The sequence below is a fragment of the Cryptomeria japonica genome, chromosome 10 (assembly GCF_030272615.1).
Source record: "Cryptomeria japonica chromosome 10, Sugi_1.0, whole genome shotgun sequence".
Classification (NCBI taxonomy): Eukaryota; Viridiplantae; Streptophyta; class Pinopsida; order Cupressales; family Cupressaceae; genus Cryptomeria; species Cryptomeria japonica.
Window position 1 is genome coordinate 114,647,219 of NC_081414.1, and position 11,044 is coordinate 114,658,262.

The window sequence follows — 11,044 nt, forward strand, 5'->3', positions numbered from 1 at the left end:
TTGAAATCCTTTATCCACCAATTGTCCTACACTCAAAATATTATGCCTTAAACCTTCAACATAATAAACATTGTCAATATTCTTCTTACCATCCAATGATATAGTTCCTTTTTCTTTGATCATACATGCTTTGTCATATCCAAATCTAACCAGACTACCATCAAAGTCTTGCAAAGATAGAAACTTCCCTTTATGTCTAGTCATATGATGTGAACAACCACTATCTATTACCCATTCATCCTTGTCTTCAATTTTAGCAGCAAGTGCCTTCTCTTCAGGTAAATTCACTTTTAATGTCGAAACATCCTCCTTGATAGCCAGGAACACCCATTCCTTCTCATTGCTAGAACAAATAGCAGAGTCTTATGTCAGTTCATCATCAGAATCAGTAATGCCTTCCTCATCCGCTATCTAGCATGATTTGTCTCTGTTTTTCCTGTACTTATACTTGTTCTGATATCCAGTGTTAGGCTTAAAAGATCTTCTAACTCTTTCTTTAAATCTTGAATTCCTTTTAGGACATCTAGATGCAAAATGACCAATCTTATTACATGCAAAACATTTAAAAGGTTCTTTTCCTTCATACTTACTTCCTACCAGTCCTTTAGGTACTCTTCTAGCAAATAGTGCTTCAAGTTTCTCAAACTCGTCATCTTATCTCTTCATATCATCCAATTCCTTTGCATATAAAGATTTCCAATCTTGCTTACCAGTTGCTAATGCAGATGCATGGAAAGAAGGTTCAATCTTCACAGTTCCAGAAGGTCCAAATTCTTCGAGCTCAAAAGAAGATAATTTCCCAACCAAGGTATCTTTGTTGACCGATGTATTAGCTATTGTTCTCAACTCATTAATAGCAGTAGCCTTCATCTTGTAAGTCGGTGGTAGGGCTCTCAAAACTTTAGAAATAATTTTATATTCACTCAGAGTTCCACCACAACATTGAATTCCCATAACAATCTCATTTACCCTTTCCATGAATGTAGTAATCCTTTCATCTTCTTCAATCTTAAGGTTTTCATATCTCACCCAGTAACCGTCAATTTTAGCAATATTCACTGTAGGGTCACCTTAATTAAGAGTCTCCAACCTATCCCATATAGCCTTTCTAGATGATTTGTCAGTCAGTCCCATTATTTGCTGATCAGAAAGTGCACACAAGAGGGCTTCTCTTGCTTTACAATCATTCTCAAGCTCCTTATCCAGGTTTGCCAGAGGAGTATTTCCAGATGCCAGATTATGAAGTGTAACACCATTCTATATGATCCCCCAAATATCCTTGCCAAGACATCTCATATGAATCTCCATCTGAATCTTCCATACTATGTAATTTAATCCATCAACCCTGGGGATATCTCTCTGAAAGATAGCTCTAGATGAACTAGATGAACTTGAACTGTTAGTCACCATAGGATCTTCCTCAAGTAGTTAAGCTTTCTGTAAAGAGGACCAAAGCTTTGATACCAATTTTTAGAAATTTCAAATTACTAGAAGACAATTGAGAGGTGGGGGTGAATCAGTTGTCACAGATTACCAGAACATTTAGCAATTAAAACTTTAATACTCGAACCCAAAACATTAATACTATAATTCTTAAACCAAATACCATAATAGTAGTTAAACCAATTAAGCATAAACAATAATCACAGAATAAATACTATCCACATGACAACAAGATTTATACGTGGAAAATCCAATAAAGGGAAAAACCACAGTGAGAATCCTACCCATAGTCAAATAATACTACTACAATAAGTATGTGATTACAATTGAGGCACCTACACTTGCAAGAAGGCCAACAACCTAGAGCGTATTGCTCATCACAAAAGGAGTCTCACTGACTACATAGAAATCCAAACTACAATCCAGAAGAAGTGTTTTAACTGCAAAGATAGCATCTCCTATGCCTGAGTACAGTTCTGGTTAAGCTCAATACCATAGGACTAAATCCTCTTACATAAACCCAATTCAATATACAATGATCAACCAAATCCTCTTCCTGAATGATATTAAATTATTCGTACATTACATATTCATATCAATTCCTTGACCTTATACCTATGATGATCTACAATGAGATCTTACATCATATATATAAAAACCCTCGACCATAAACAATTAGGTTGGCCACCAGACAATAAACCAATTGCATAATTACAGAACATGTTGGTCTTAGACCAAACAAATAATATCCAACACTCAAGAGGACCAATCCATACGTTACATTAAGCCAGACCATAACCTAGATCAACCAGGACCCAATATAGGTCCACACGCTAAAGCAATGATCCCAATCCACCAAGTCTTGAACATGATCACCAACAACATCCTGAATCTCCATTAGAAGCTGCACCAACACCACTTATGCATATAATAAAATATCTTCAGTAAAGCTCTGCTGGTGAAACCCTCACCGGAACCACAAACCAAGCTTCCAAGCAGTCGGGATAGCATCCGATCACCAGATCAAAACCAACTGATTGAATATGAACATGAGTATCACATGAATAAGACAATTCCACAACCAAACCATACCGGAGTCTGTCGGATTATGTCGGATCTAATCCAACCAAAAATCACTCAACCTACCAAGACCAGAAGGGTGCCGGTAAAGCATCCAAAACAAGTAGTATTGACATCAATGACAAAACATCAATGCAACACACACACACACACACACACACACACACACACACACACACATATATCTCTGTGTGTGTGTGTGTGTGTGTGTGTGTGTGTGTGTGTGTGTGTGTGTTATGTATATGTACATATACATATACATATACATATACATATATTTATATATGTATAGATATGTATATATGTATATGTATATATATGTATATGTATGTATGTATGTATGTATGTATGTATACATATGTGTATATGTATATGTTGTCATGCCCACTTTTTAACCAAGTGAACATTGCACAACACAAACAATTTTTTTTCAAACTTTAACACAAATAACATGATATTTCAATCGAAATGTAGTTCCCAAAATGTACACACTTAATAAACACAACAAAACACAAATGAGTGACACCATAGTTTACTATTTTCCCAAATTTCTTTTTAACCACAACAAAATACATTGTACACTTCGAGCAATAGTAGAAAATAACAAATATCATTTCAAATAGGATTAATTGATAAACATTAACTTATTGCTTTCTTTAGTTCCCAACACAATGTACCTTCTTCTTACCCAAGAATCTCTTGCATTCGTCTATGATGTGATTGTCTTGCCTCCTATACCTACATTTGCAAGATGTCTATTTATCTATATTCAAACACAAGATCAAACGAAAGTTGGACACATGATTATCATGAATCGTTACTTGAACTAGATCAATTTATAATTATCACTTACTAATTTTCATAGATGAATAGAGAATGCATAAGACTGTGAAGAAGCGGAAAGATCAATCAAAACTCCAACATGCAAGACCTAAGGGCCAGATCTAGTGTCTCGGGGGCTCATCACAGATGGCCTTGCCTACGTGAAGGCGCATAGACTTCTTAGTTCATAAAAACAATTTAAATCCCATCTAATATGATGGTATAAGAGTGGGTATGCAACCCTTTCTAGGGTCCAACTCCTTAGACAGTTTCCTCGTTGGTTACCACCCACTTAGGTGAAACAGAGATGAATACATTGATAAGAATGTACTATACCTATGCAAGTCACACACCTTTACCAAAAGAGACTAATACCTCAATCATTACCCAATTGATTCACAACTAAAAATATTTTTGTAGATGGTCTCTCAAAGGGAGAAAGGGAAAGGTTAATGTGGGTTGCTAGATATCTAAAGCAACACAGAAATAGATAGTTAAAATCTAATGAACCAACATGAAATGACGAGATATGGTGTAAGAAGAAAACATGTCTGTTGAACTTACTCTAGACATAATTGTTTGCAACGTTTTTTCTGCTTTCTTAGGCAGTTGAATATCACCAAACTTAAGTTATTAATCTTAATCCTATTATACTATAGCACCATTCTTAGAGAGACACCACTTACTTAAAGGCCTCATAAGGTTCTAGTTAACTCAAAAGGCCTGTACCTATGGTTGGGTATCACTATACCCTTTGGACCATCCTTTGATGATATACAATAATAAATGTTTGCTCATCAAAACAACATTCATAAGTATCATATTTTTTACTATTAGAGGTAATTGTTTTTAGAGAAAATCCATAACAAGATTGAACCATAACTTAGTACATCATCATCTAGTTATGCACCTTAAATCAATAGCATTATAAAGGGAAGATCACTTCCATGGATGTAACAACATAAGACGAGAATCTAGCAAAAATGTTAACCAAGATTGTAACAACTTGTTGTCAATGATGCTTATTAAAAAATTTAAGTCGGCAACAAATATGTCCATGAATAAAGTTGAGTAATGTTAACAAGTAAAACAATCATACCAACATTTCAATATCATTTACAATGGTGACAACTATACAAAAATTATTAAAAATTTCTATCAATCGAGAATGATAGAGTTAGCATGGGTACATCTTGTCAATAAAGCAACCTATATGGTTGAATGAAGTATAGCAATTTGTAGGTAAATTTATAAGGGTTATAGTTGGAACTATAAGCAATAAATTATATTAGCCCATATTATTCAAAATCACTAAATTAATTTCCAAATAAATAAATTGTAGTATACTTAAAGATCACTAGCTATAACCACAATAATTTTGTAATATTCTACCTTCGACAATATAATCCTCTTAAACCTCAACATTATTATAGAAACTAATACATTCCCATCTATTACTTTCATTTACTTTTCCACCTCATGTGACACATTCTAATATTTACTAATATTGGCTTGAATCAGTCCTTATCATCAATTTTATTTTTAGACCATTACTTTAGCATTAATTTTACTATTTTGATAATGCAACAACTAAGTTTTCTCTAGGAACAATACTGGGTAAGAGGGTTGTTATAGCAAATGTGGAGAGACTTCACTCATCGTGCTGGCATGTATTCTATTTGACAGAATCCCTCACAATATTATTTCCCCACATGCAATGGTGGCTCATCCCCACACAGAGAATATATTTGCTCAAAATTCTTTAAAGAATCTATGCCTCTATATTCTTTTATGGACTCAATGACTTTTGGGATGCGTTAAATAGGAGATATTTTAGTTTGATATTATAGTCGAGAATGTCTTAGTAAATCTTTATGAACAGTATGGTCTCTTGGTATCCATTATATTAATAGACAAGTAAAAGACCCAGATTGACTTAAGACTACGTTACATACCTGAACAATGATTGTAATGTCCATAGCAAATGGGTTTGAAGAAGAAGGCTTTAGAAACCCCAAGCGAATACGTTTGTGGCTGTGAGCCATACTCCAGATTCAACAACCTTTGCCAACATCCTCCTGGCAGTGGTAAAGTCAGATCCACAACATTCGCCTGCATACTCTTTGTTTGTGCCAATAATTGCAGCCTTGAAATGGTATATACAATCCTCCAAGGCATACACGCAGGAGAATTTTATCTGATGTTTATGTTGTAGAAATGCTATTAGACAGGTATTTAAAATGGGGAATACACAAATCTATTTGACACCTTTACTACCATGGAGATTCTAGAAATATACCATATAATGAGAGAAATAGCATCTATGATCATAAGAGTATCATAAATTTAGTAAAATATTATAAAAAATTCTTATAATTGCATATTTTAGCATGTTGCCTCAACAATGAAACAGTTACTCACCAATAATGGCATAAGCATTCCTTTACAAAATTATGTGGTATTTGGTCTTGTTAGTTCCTATCTGTAGGAAACTATAGCGAAGGCTTCTAATGGTAAACAGTGATTAATCTTTTTACTTTCACCCAATCAACATGTCAGAAAACTTTGCATAGTTTTATTTTCCATTATGTGCTATCAAGAAATTGCTCATTTTTTAGTGGAAATTTTTATGGATTGTATTTTGGCAATCTCTGATTCGTATTGCACACGGTTGGCAGAGGCATTCAGAGCTATTCACAGGTTCCCATAAGAGAGAACGCACCATTACCAAAGTGCACAACAGATTTTCAGGAAAATGCAGGGTGCAGGGCAAATTGTCAGGAAGATGCAGTAACATCCTACACGTAAACATTATGTGGAAGCAAATACAGTGCGCACATTCCGTTTTCAAAGTGACATATGTAAGTTACTGAGGGTCTTTTTAGGTTCCGTGTGTTCTGTAATATTCTGTGTAACTTTGAAAGCTCTTTGCAGGTTACTTATTGGATATTTCAAATAGGGCGAGGCATAGAGCTGAAGAAAATAGAGAATGCAACGGGCATGGCGTGCCACTTTTTCTCAACGGTGGAAGGTATTGCTAAAAACGACGAAGGAGCTTTCTATTCTCTTCTTTGTGAGGCCCCGGCTGCTAGCCTGAGGATCAAATTCGTTGCAGTCTTTCGCAAATGTATCTGTGGACGTTACAAAAAAAGAGGATTTCGGAATTTTGAGTAGGTATGGTCTTTCTGGACCTGTTGATTGCAATCAAACATTGCTTGTGCTGCTGGTATTTCTCCTTTGGGCAGCTTTATTGTATTCGATAGCATAGAGAGGATCTGCAAGACACCATCCCACTCATCTGCATGGTTGAGGTGTGCAAGACATTATCCCACTCATCTGCATGGTTGAGGTGAGCAAGATTCCCTAGCAGCAATATTTTATTTTATTTCTGAAAGCAAATAAAATGAAAACAAACTTGTACTTATTTTTAACTTTCATTCTTCTGGGGTTGTTCACTGTGCGATGCTTCTGATAACATGCAGTGTATTTTCTTTAAAGCTTAATATGCAGAAAAGGACTCATGGGGATAAAAATACAAAATTTCAGCTTCTGCGCTGTATGACACCAGTGATGAAGCCAACTCTGGTATTAATTATTTTAATTCAAGTCTCATTCAAATCCTTTTTCACTATTCAGAGTTATGTTGGTAACCATATAATTGTGTTCCATGGTGTCCTCCATCATTGGCATCCATATCTGGAGGGGTTTTTTTTTCACTGAGCAAATTTTTGTTTTCACATCCCCATGTTATTATTGTTTACACTCTTGTCCTAGTTGCTCCTCAATCTGCTGCTCCATTAGCTATATCTGGGTATTTTGTTTGACATCCATTTGTTAACTAGCTTTGTGGTATTGTACTTCTTGTTTGTCCCTAACATTTGTTTGGAGATGAGTTTGATATTTATGCTCTCAATATGTTGTTGTCCGCTCGAAATACCAAACAAGTAGCAATTGCTCTTTAAAATAGTCTCAACTTTCTTAACATTTTTTTGGAGATGAGTTTGATATTGATGCTCTCAATATGTTGTTGTCCGCTCAAAATGCCACACAAGTAGCAATTGCTCTTTAAAATAGTCTCAACTTTCTTGATTTCATTTGCTAATTCATGTTATTCCTCTTAAAATAGCTTTGAATTTATTAATTTCATATGTTAAATCTTAAAGGCTCTCATTTCATAATTTTTTCTGCCTTTTGTATAAGGATTTATACAGATGAGATTGGCTGCTATTTCTTCTGATGTTGCTGGATTGCTTTGGAACATTACCTTGGGCATACTTTCAGTCTTTATCTAGCATGTGTTATATAGCGTTAAATATTATAGTCGGGACAAAAGGAATCTATTTGCTAGTTTTGTTTCCATCCTTTGTTTCTGCAGTCATCAAGGGGTAATTTGTACGACTATTGCTGCAGAGGTCTACATTCTCATACTGTATGCAGTAAACAAAATCCTCGATGCCAACATATTTTTTAGTAAGTTTATATTTAATAAATAAATATGCTTCTGCATCTTCCATAAGTAATTTTTGTGCATATGCTGCCCCCATCGCATGACGCAGTAATAATTCCTTTATCAACTTTGTTAAATAGTTTGTGTATTGTATATGCTATTACATTTTGCAACTATGTTCACCAGGATGGTTGTAACCACAACAGTCAAACAAATAAGCTGCTTTGATTATGTCATGATGCATGTTCATGCCCTCTTCCAAAGCTCTAATTCTGCCAGGGACTAGACACATTCAACGCAAGGTTGTGGAGACTGACTTCAAACTTGCCAGCACTCTTCTAGTTTGTGGGAAAATTTTGTCCTTGGAACAGGGCATAAACATTTATGACAATATAGAAAAATTAAGTTTAGGTGAGATTTTTCACTTGTTTGGTGGATAAGTTTGCAAAATTGGATTTTTTCAAAATGGTTTAAGATAGGTAATTCAATTAACTGCAATGATTGTGGAAGCGCATAGTCATTACAGCCTTGGAAAAGGGTATAATAATTTATGACAGTATAGAAAAACTATGTTTTTGTTAGAAATTACAAAAGTTTAATTGCATCAAAGAAATACAATTCCTATGGAAGCACACAGAGAGGTTGAAAAATTAGCTAGTTGATATTCTTATTCCATGCCTTGTTTTTGACAGCCATCAAGAGTTGTTGGGGCTTGGATCCTAAACCTATTTGCAATGACTCAAATCCTCGACGATGACACATTTTATGGAGAAACTTGTTTTGATTATATTGTGATGAAAATCTCGGTCTTGTTCCAAAGCTCTAATTCTACCGAAAACTAGAAGCGTGCTATGGGAAACTATGGAGATTGATTTCATACTTGCCAATTGCATTTGGCTGAGTGTAATCAGATTCATAGAGGAAAGTCCTTAGTTTCAAATGTAATGTAATATCCATTATAAGATTTCCCCTATCTTTACAGTTTAATGCGACAATAACGCTTATGCTTCTTATGGACTTGATTGGAAATGTATAATGACTTCAAACAAGACTCAATCAAAGGGTTTTATATGAATAATATAACCTTTGAATCTATTGTAAACTTCAACGTATTCTTTCCAAAAGAAAGAAAAATATAAATTCCAATGAACACATGTTCTGAACGTATCCTGATGTTATATGTATGTATGCAAAATTTACTTCGATTACAGTGTTTCACTACCTTAATGATCGATATAATTATATGTTTTTGAACTTACAAATGTAAGATCGTTGTGCCTGAATTAGCTATTTTATAGCACGTGATTAACTATGTATCTGATCTAAGAATCATAATCTAGATTTTTGAATGCCCGAGGCTGAATAAGATATAAATAAGTATGGCAGTTGTACAAAACCCAAACCTAACAAAAGTCTCGCTTTCCATAGACCCCATGAGGAACACATTGATTGCAAATGACAGTGAGGGAAGCCATGGCACTAACAACACTCCCCACAGTTTAGCAGTCCTCTATTGTAACACATAGACTGCCATTCCACTAGGGCCATCAACCGCACACAAATGCTCACAATGCAATTCATCCAAACATGACTTACTGCCCAGTCAAGAAATTGTGTCTAGCCTGCAATCACTCCATTCCAACACACATCATTTGATGATATTCCTATATTCCATGTCCATATCCCATTCCAACACAACAAATGCAATCTGAGCTTACTAACTTGCTTCTTTGTTACAAGACAAATTTGCTAGCAGTTTTAATAAATCTTAGTACAAACACAATCCTTGCATTCTTTGGCAGGAACTTCGCTGCCCTGCAGCTCTTGTTGTATATAGACACTAGAGATTATTCTAATCATCAAATTTAAAACACCATACCATAATTTATCATCCTTTACTCTTTATTATTAATTTATACGATAATCTACTATTACAATCCACTTGAACTCTTTTTGATAAACTCTCATAGCTTACCCACTTGAACTCTTTTTGATAAACTCTCATAGTTTTTATGTTGGTATGTGCATATCACACAAATAGTTATCAACCTATTCTTAAAGTTTACTAACACTTGGATCCATAAAACTCCTGCACATTCTTAAGTTTATATCACTGCCTTATAGATAATGTGTTTCTCTCTAACCAATTGTGGTCACTAGAGCATACTATTTATAATCAAGTTCATCATTATTTGATTTTATATATTTTGACCATGCAAAGTAAATTACTAATCATCTTATCTATAGATTTATATGAGATATAATTTCACACATGTTCTATATCATAATAAAGTGGGTATCAAAAGTTTTGAATTCAATTGCAATAAATATAATATTGTGGATAAATGAACTTCAGACTCATCAATATCGTCCCCTTGTTTATGTTTCAATCCAATAATTTTGTTTGGGTTTTAAATCAAGTTTGTTTCCATTATATGGTTGAATGATCTCCATGGTCTAATGGACATCACTCAAAGCTTACTTTTATTCATTCAAATTCTATAAAGAGGTAAAAGGTGTAAATATAACTACGCTACTCAAAGCTTACTTTTATGGAGAGAAGATGTTGATATCATCGATCAATAAACTACATTTAAAACATATTAGAGATATTTTTTTTAAACCTTGAACTCAAAGAGTCATCATCCTTCTAATCATTTATGGAGAAGACTTATATTACACATGATTATTCATTCAAATTCTATAAAGAGGTAAAAGGTGTAAATATAACTACGCGACTAAAAGCTTACTTTTATGGAGAGAAGATGTTGATATCATCTATCAATAAACTACATTTAAAACATATTAGAGATATTTTTTTAAATATTGAACTCAAAGAGTCATCATCCTTCTAATAATTTATGGAGAAGACTTACAATACACATGATTGCAATGAAAATTTAGTCTAATTACAGATTTAATATTCCATCAATTTCATAATGAATATAAAATGTATAGATGTAATTAACATACCTCTTTGCTTGATTATTTGAGAATGTTGCTAGGAATTTATTGACAAAGGATTCATTGATCTGAATACAAATCACTTGCGCTAGCATTAGCAAGTTAGACAAGATCCAACTTCTCACAAATCATCCATAGAGGTAAACTCATTGTGCAACATGAAAAGTAATCACAATCCTTATCACATACAATTGTTGCAAGATGTGAAGCATTTCCATTCACTGCATTCACCATTGGCATAATCACTATATTCTATCCATTTAGAAATATTTTCTCATTTTAAGTTAG

The 11,044-nt window shown here is 34.1% G+C and overlaps 1 long non-coding RNA gene across 1 annotated transcript; it reads left to right on the top strand.

The window, feature by feature from the left end:
- The first annotated feature begins 6,300 nt into the window (after positions 1–6,300).
- LOC131859676 (uncharacterized) lies at positions 6,301–8,756 on the top strand. Its single transcript, XR_009359285.1, has 3 exons — positions 6,301–6,694; positions 6,844–6,930; positions 8,485–8,756. It is a non-coding gene; the product is annotated as an uncharacterized LOC131859676 (long non-coding RNA).
- Positions 8,757–11,044: the final 2,288 nt, after the last annotated feature.